Here is a 7,728-nt window from a genome sequence, read left to right on the forward strand (position 1 = left end):
TTGGTGAGTGGTGAGTGGGGTTAAAAGGAGTTCTAGTTAGTTGACTAGCTCATGGTAGAAGTTAAAATTGATTAGTCATACATGACATAATCAAGAGTGGAATCCCATGCTAGTTCCTATTGGTATATACCCATAGTAAGTACGTTTTGAAGCTGTGTATAATACGGGTAAGAATACGACTAGAATTCTTGATGAAAGAAAAGAATGGGAAAGTAACTGTAACCATTTTCGTTAAGTATGAGTGTTTTGATATATGTCTTGAAGTCTTCCAAAAGTATTTTAATACATCTAAATACACTACATGTATATACATTTTAACTGAGTCGTTAAGTCATCGTTAGTCGTTACATGTAAGTGTTGTTTTGAAACCTTTAAGTTAACGATCTCAATTAATGTTGTTAACCCATTGTTTATTATATCTAATGAGATATTAAATTATTATATTATCATGATATTATGATATATTAATATATCTTAATATGATATATATACATTTAAATGTCGTTACAACGATAATCGTTACATATATGTCTCGTTTCGAAATCCTTAAGTTAGTAGTCTTGTTTATATGTATATAACTCATTGTTAATATACTTATAGAGATACTTACTTATCATAATCTCATGTTAACCATATGTATATCCATATATATATCGTCATGTCGTTTTTACAAGTTTTAAAGTTCGTGAATCGCCGGTCAACTTGGGTGGTCAATTGTCTATATGAAACATATTTCAATTAATCAAGTCTTAACAAGTTTGATTGCTTAACATGTTGGAAACACTTAATCATGTAAATATCAATCTCAATTAATATATATAAATATGAAAAAGTTCGGGTCACTACAAATGTCAGGATTAAAATATGGTGTGCATTGTGATCACTCCTCAAAAATGGAGAATATTTCAAAAGAAGAAGTTTCTCCATTTCAAATCAACAACTAAGCCAATTCTGAGGGGGAGAGTGCAAGACATCATAGAGACCCCGAGTCCCCCAAAAGTACAAGATTCCAAAGATGATCAAAAATAAGCGATCATCAACAACAAATCATATCAAAGGTGGAGATTGTTAGGATCAATAATTGATAAGATTTGTTGTATTACACTTTAGCTTTGATTTAGACTTTATCCCTTATAATCCTATAGTGTAAGGTGATGGCTATGTACTATAAATAGCCACCACCCTCCCCATTCACACCTTAAGCCTTCACAATTTACCTCACCCTCACACCTTCACTTTCACACACTTTACAAACACTCTCAACCTTCACCAATTGTAATCAAACTTCAACCTTAATGTAATTGTGACACTTTGTTATCATTTATCAGATTCATATTACCTTCATATTCATACAAACAGCATCATACATATTCATACAACATATACATATATATACTGATATATACAAGCTATCATACAACCTGATCATAATTCAAGCATACGAAATCATGAATTAATCAAGGAATCGCACCTTACACTCCTCCACAAAAAACCACGGATTCTTTCGCTAAATCGATGAACGGATTCTTTGTTAATCTAGGAGATACTCTTCACAAGTAACATGATGAATTTTTTTGTTATTCCATTTAGTATTTTCTACAACAAGCGACGATTAGCTTTCATCTAGACATTACAATTTTTTAATGTTTTTTGTTTTTTACCGAATCTTGCATTAAAAATCCTAATTTACAACAAAAACAAATCAACGCGAATGGTTTATTCAGAAGATGTGACTTGAATTCTGTTTTCATTCTATTTCAATTTCTTTTGTAGACGATCCATCACCATCGTAATCAGGGTATGTATAATTTGTGTATGTAACGACCCGGCTTTTTCGACTTACTTTTGTGCTTTGTGCTTTCACGAAACTGTGTATATGTGCGTACTGAGCTAGTTTGTGCTCTGGGATCTTATTTAATGATTAATTACTTTCATTAATATCTTACAATGTGCTATTAAGTGTGTAATCACTTAACTTGATCCCGAATGCTTTTACGACCGTTGGTGTCACTTGACGTTTGAAACGAGTTATGTACTTCGTACACGTTTAACTTTGGTCATAATCAGAATATTATGACAACGTAATACTAATTGTTGTTTTATAATAACAATTACTTGGGTTTTTTGTGAAGACCCGAAATTTTCTGACCAAATTTAAACTTTAATCTTTATATTATTCAGACACGATAAGCAAAGTTTGTTAAGTTAAATCTCAAGAATTTTAAACTGTGTTCATACATTCATTATAACCTCGACCAAATTCCGACGATTCACGAACCGTTATATATAAATACATATGTATATGTATATATATATATTATAACTTGAGAATATTAATAAAGTATTAAACGTATAATACTTTACACAAACATATTTGTTTCAATATGATTTTCGACGAAAAAAAAATATATTAAATGATTGAATTATCAGAAACATTGAATTATGATTACAAGTCTCTTTTGAGAGGTCCACTATGATTTGAGAAAATCTATTCCTCTTAACGATATTCAGAATAATTTGTAAAGCTATTTATAAATAAAAACAAAAAGTGTCATTTACGAAAGTTAGACAAAAGTTAGTGGAGAATTGGTTTCCATAATATTCTATTAATCTATTTTCAAACATACAAAGACGTTTTCAGTTTAAAAAGAACTTTATTATTAAAACGTATATAACTTTTATAAATATCTAGAACCACTTTTGACAACTCATTACTTAACCAGTATAATAAATATAACGATATTTATATTTTATTTCATTAAATATATATAACGATTTAAATTAATATTATATATATTTATACGCGTATTATACATACATAGTTTTTTATACTTTTACTATACTTTAACTTTACCTTTACTTTACTTTTACTTTACTTTAACTTTAATAATTCAAACTTTAATAATTCACTTTAATAATTCATACTTTAATAATTCACTTTAATAATTCATACTTTAATAATTCACTTTAATAATTCATACTTTAATAATTCACTTTAATAATTCATACTTTAATAATTCACTTTAATAATTCATACTTTAATAATTCACTTTAATAATTCATACTTTAATAATTCACTTTAATAATTCATACTTTAATAATTCACTTTTATAATTTAAAAATCTAATATAAATAGAATTCAATAGGTTTCATTATTTCATAGAAACTTGAAAATATATTTCTCTAAACTCTCTCAATTGATATATATATATATATATATATATATATATATATATATATATATATATATATATATATATATATATATATATATATATATATATATATATACTTGCTCTGTATTATTTCAAGATATTATTAGTATACATAAAATATTACGACGGAGTGCTGTCCGAGTGATTTCAAAATAGTTTTTTTAAATGAGTCGAAGCTAAGGAAATTATGGGTTATAGCTATGGAGGTGATGGGTATGGTTCATGGGTATGCTCGTGAGGTCAATCTAGTGTTTATCATCTCCGTTGCGTCTACGTACTTTCCTACAATATTGAATCTCAATATTGATACGTTCGTGAATCCGAGGCCAGCCTTGCACTTATTAAATGACGTTATATGTATTTTTACTACGAAATACAGTATTGTGAGTTTCATTTGCTCCCTTTTATATATATTTTTGGGACTGAGAATACATGCGCTGTTTTTATAAATGTTTTACGAAATAGGCACAAGTACTAAAACTAATTCTACGTGGGTTTAAACCAGAAATATACCCTTAGCTTGGTAACATTAAACTACTTGTCTATGTATGCGAATCCTAAAGATAGATCTATTAGGCCTGACAAACCCCATCCTGACTATGGGATGCTTTAGTACTTCGAGGTTATTTTAAACACACCTGATCTGGTGTACTTCAGAGGGTAAAACATGAACGTTAAGGCTTGTTACCGGGTGCCTACAACTTATAGAATACTTTTATACACTTGCGAGTGTACATATATTTATAAACGGAAATCTTGTGGTCTATTAATATATTGAAATAATTGTTATGATAAACCTGTGAACTCACCAACCTTTTGGTTGACACTTTAAAGCATGTTTATTCTCAGGTATTAAAGAAATCTTCCGCTGTGCATTAGCTCATTTTAAGGATATTACTTGGAGTCATTCATGGCATATTTTGAAAGACGTTGCATTCGAGTCATTGAGTTCATCAAGATTATTATTAAGCCAATTATAGTTGGATGTATTATGAAATGGTGTGCATGCCGTCAACTTTCGTTGTAAAGAAAGTTTGTCTTTTAAAAATGAATGCAATGTTTGTAAAATGTATCATATAGAGGTCAAATACCTCGCGATGTAATCAACTATTGCGAATCATTTATAATGTATATGAACGGGTCCTTTCAGTTGGTATCAGAGCAGTGGTCTTAGCGAACTAGGTCTGCATTAGTGTGTCTAACTGATAGCCGTTAAGATGCATTAGTGAGTCTGGACTTCGACCGTGTCTGCATTTCAAAAGTTTTGCTCATCATTCTTGTCAGAAATTACATGCTTATCATTCTTAGTCTAGACACATCTTATTGCATTGATTGCATGAATAGTGTATAGACAAAATTCATATCTTAGCGTATCTGCTAATTCATATCTTAGCGTATCTGTTACTGTAAATTTGCCAGACATATTCCGTAAATTCCTCCGTAATCTACGAAACCTTTTGCTCTATATAATTAGAATACCACCCGATAGCCGGAAAATCATTTCATATCGAAAAATTCTTTATTCAATCGTACGAAATGGAATTCGTCATTAGTTCAAGTCCCTCGGATTCCGAAATGGAATCCCACTCAAGTTCCGAAAGCAGTATGACCGGAATGGATCAACCAATTAGTCATCATCTATTCTGGATGTGTAGCGACCCCGACAAATCGTCAAGTGACGGCGTCGGCTACGTGGGTCCCATTACCTGATTATAAGTCTTTAAGATAACGTTTGACCAAAATATGTCGCCTTCATTTCAAAATAAAGATTGTTTCAAAGTTTACAAGAATTGTTCAACCAAAAGTTAAGTTACAACGTTATAAGTACGATTGAAATCTAGGCGACACGGTTTAAAGTAAAGTCAAAAGACGCTCCATGAAAAGCATGTATACTCGACATCCAAAGCAAGTATCAAATAATGAGCGGAAGCATGTATCACATATCGTGCAAGACCTGAGAAAAACATAGAAATCTGTCAACGAAAAACGTTGGTGAAATCATAGGTTTAGTAAGTAAATTGTATTGAACCACAAGGTTCTTTAAGAATTGCTCAACCAGAATCATTCACATTCCAAAATAGTATTTGTATCACGAGCACCCAATTATCAAGGCTTAACCGAATCTTCCCTCTGAATTTTGAATTTAGTGTTAGAACTTACACTATACATTGTTGAAATTATATTTCATTCACTAACGGTAGCGAACCGTCTGAATGAGGGTTTGTTAAACCCGTATGGCCACACAACATAATTACACGCTTACACTTACACCCTGCAAGTGGAACTAATGATAATTGGATTGAGGACTTTTGTTCAAACTCGTATGCATCTTTGTATTCGTATTTGTTCACAATGTAAAAGCATGAAAAGTAAATAAGTATGAAATGTATGTGTTTCTCAGCCCACGATGTAAAGAATAAAAGTGATTGAAAAAGTGGGACTATGATCTCACCTTGAGTGCAAGAGTTAATAAAGTACTTCGACAAGTAAACGCGTGCAAAGACAAAGCTAGTCTTGACCTAAACATATAGGTTATATCAATAACGGTAAACACAAAACGGTCAAAGATGTTCAATTAGTCCTATGGCTCAATACGACTCGATTAATATAACATGTGAAGCAAATTGTCAAGTTTCATGCAAGATACAAGTATAAAAGCATGTTAGGAAGATTGCATAATTAATTGGTTAAGTTTGACAAAAAGTCAAACTTGGTCGGGTCAAAGTCAACGAAAAAGTCAACATGTTCGGGTCGGGTCCCAGACTATTTTTCTATGCTAATTATTCATATACAAGTATATTAGAACAAGTTTCATGTGAATCGGAGGTCGGTAGCTAGTCAAACATTTCACGTGAAATGGGACAAAGTGGTCAGAATCTGACCAGGCCAATCCGCGCGCCGCGCGGGGATGGGGCGCGCCGCGCCACCATCTGGGCAGAGAATTCTGGTCAGTTTTTCAAAGTATGCACGAACCAAAACCTTTTCCAACCCAACTCTTGACCCGCAAACACTTATAATGCCTATCATATATCGTTGGAAAGGTATTTTGACGAGGAATACAACTAAGCACTTATGGTCCAACAATAACATCATTTACAATAGCCGAAATCTCGTCAATTGATCAAGAAAGGTTTATTTTCAAAGTTTCAAGTTCGTAAAACGTATTTTATGATTCGGGAATCCAATTTACACATACGATATGCCATTTCGAAGGTAATTAAGAATACATTGCATCTAAACACTTACTAACAACATTAACAAGCATTCAACGCATCAAAAGTTCATTTCAAAGTCTAACAAACCCTAACCAAAATTCACAAAAATCAATAATCGGGTTTTTGAAGTTTTCTTAATCAACCTACGCATCAAAACGAAGCTAGTGATACTAGTAACACAATTAAAACATGAACTTTAACAATCAAACAACATTTAATCTTCCAAAATGCAAGATTAAGCAACCCATTTCAAATGTTCAAACTAGTTACTCAAAACAACAAATCGAGCAAGTAAATCATATATTCATGCTAGACACGAGCCATAGACACTAACTAACACCATTTCAAATCAAAAACACGAATTTAGAGAAATCTAGAGTTTTAGAAATGTTACCCAAACGAGATAAAGTTGGTATCAAATTGTAGAGGATGAAGAGAGGATTCCAAATATGTAATTTGTTTTGTTGTAAGCCTCCTAGATCGAATTTAGATGATGAATGATTGAATTGGGTGTTTGTGTGTGTGTTCTTGCTAGAGAGAAAGAGAGAGAGATGGAGGTGATTGAATGGTGGTGATTGGGGTGGACTAGTTGACCTAGTCAACTAGTTTGCCCCGTGTCAATTTTAGTCCCTCGAGTTTAGAATCGGGTGCGGAAAATACCTAAACGGAATATTTTAAAACGCGTATTAAAATCCGATAACGAGAATATTTAGAATGTTAGCTAACGGAGGTTACGAATCTAGATACGAGGAATATTATCTAAAAAGAAAAAGACGGCGTTAAAAATAATTTAACGGAAAAATGCGGGATGTTACATTATCCACACCTCAAAAGAAATTTCGTCCCGAAATTTAGTTGGAAGTAGTAGTCGATATCTCTTACTCGAGACTTAGAGTAGTAACTCTACGAATGAGTGAAGGTACTTTCTTGGACATTCCACGAATCCGGATAGTCGGGGTGTTACGTTGTATTGAGGTTCGATTTCACGATCCATGATTTCAACCAGTTTTCCCATGAAGAGGAGTTTGTCATCAATAGTTGGTGCATCTAAAAGGATTGCACATTCCTGTTCCGCATGACACGTTTCTAAGTTTGTTACACGAAATGTAGGATAAATGGAAACTTAATTGAGTCAGAAGTTCTAAACGGTAGGAAGCGGTTCTAATACGCCCCAAGGTTTCAAAAGGTTCAATATTGCGGTTATAACCTTCCTCGATTTCCCAAAATGGATTACACCTTTCCAAGGTGCGGGTTCTCAATATTACGCGATTACACACTGGGATTTGTGAGGTTTTCAT

This window comes from Rutidosis leptorrhynchoides, chromosome 9 (genome assembly GCF_046630445.1).
Source record: "Rutidosis leptorrhynchoides isolate AG116_Rl617_1_P2 chromosome 9, CSIRO_AGI_Rlap_v1, whole genome shotgun sequence".
Taxonomy (NCBI): domain Eukaryota; kingdom Viridiplantae; phylum Streptophyta; class Magnoliopsida; order Asterales; family Asteraceae; genus Rutidosis; species Rutidosis leptorrhynchoides.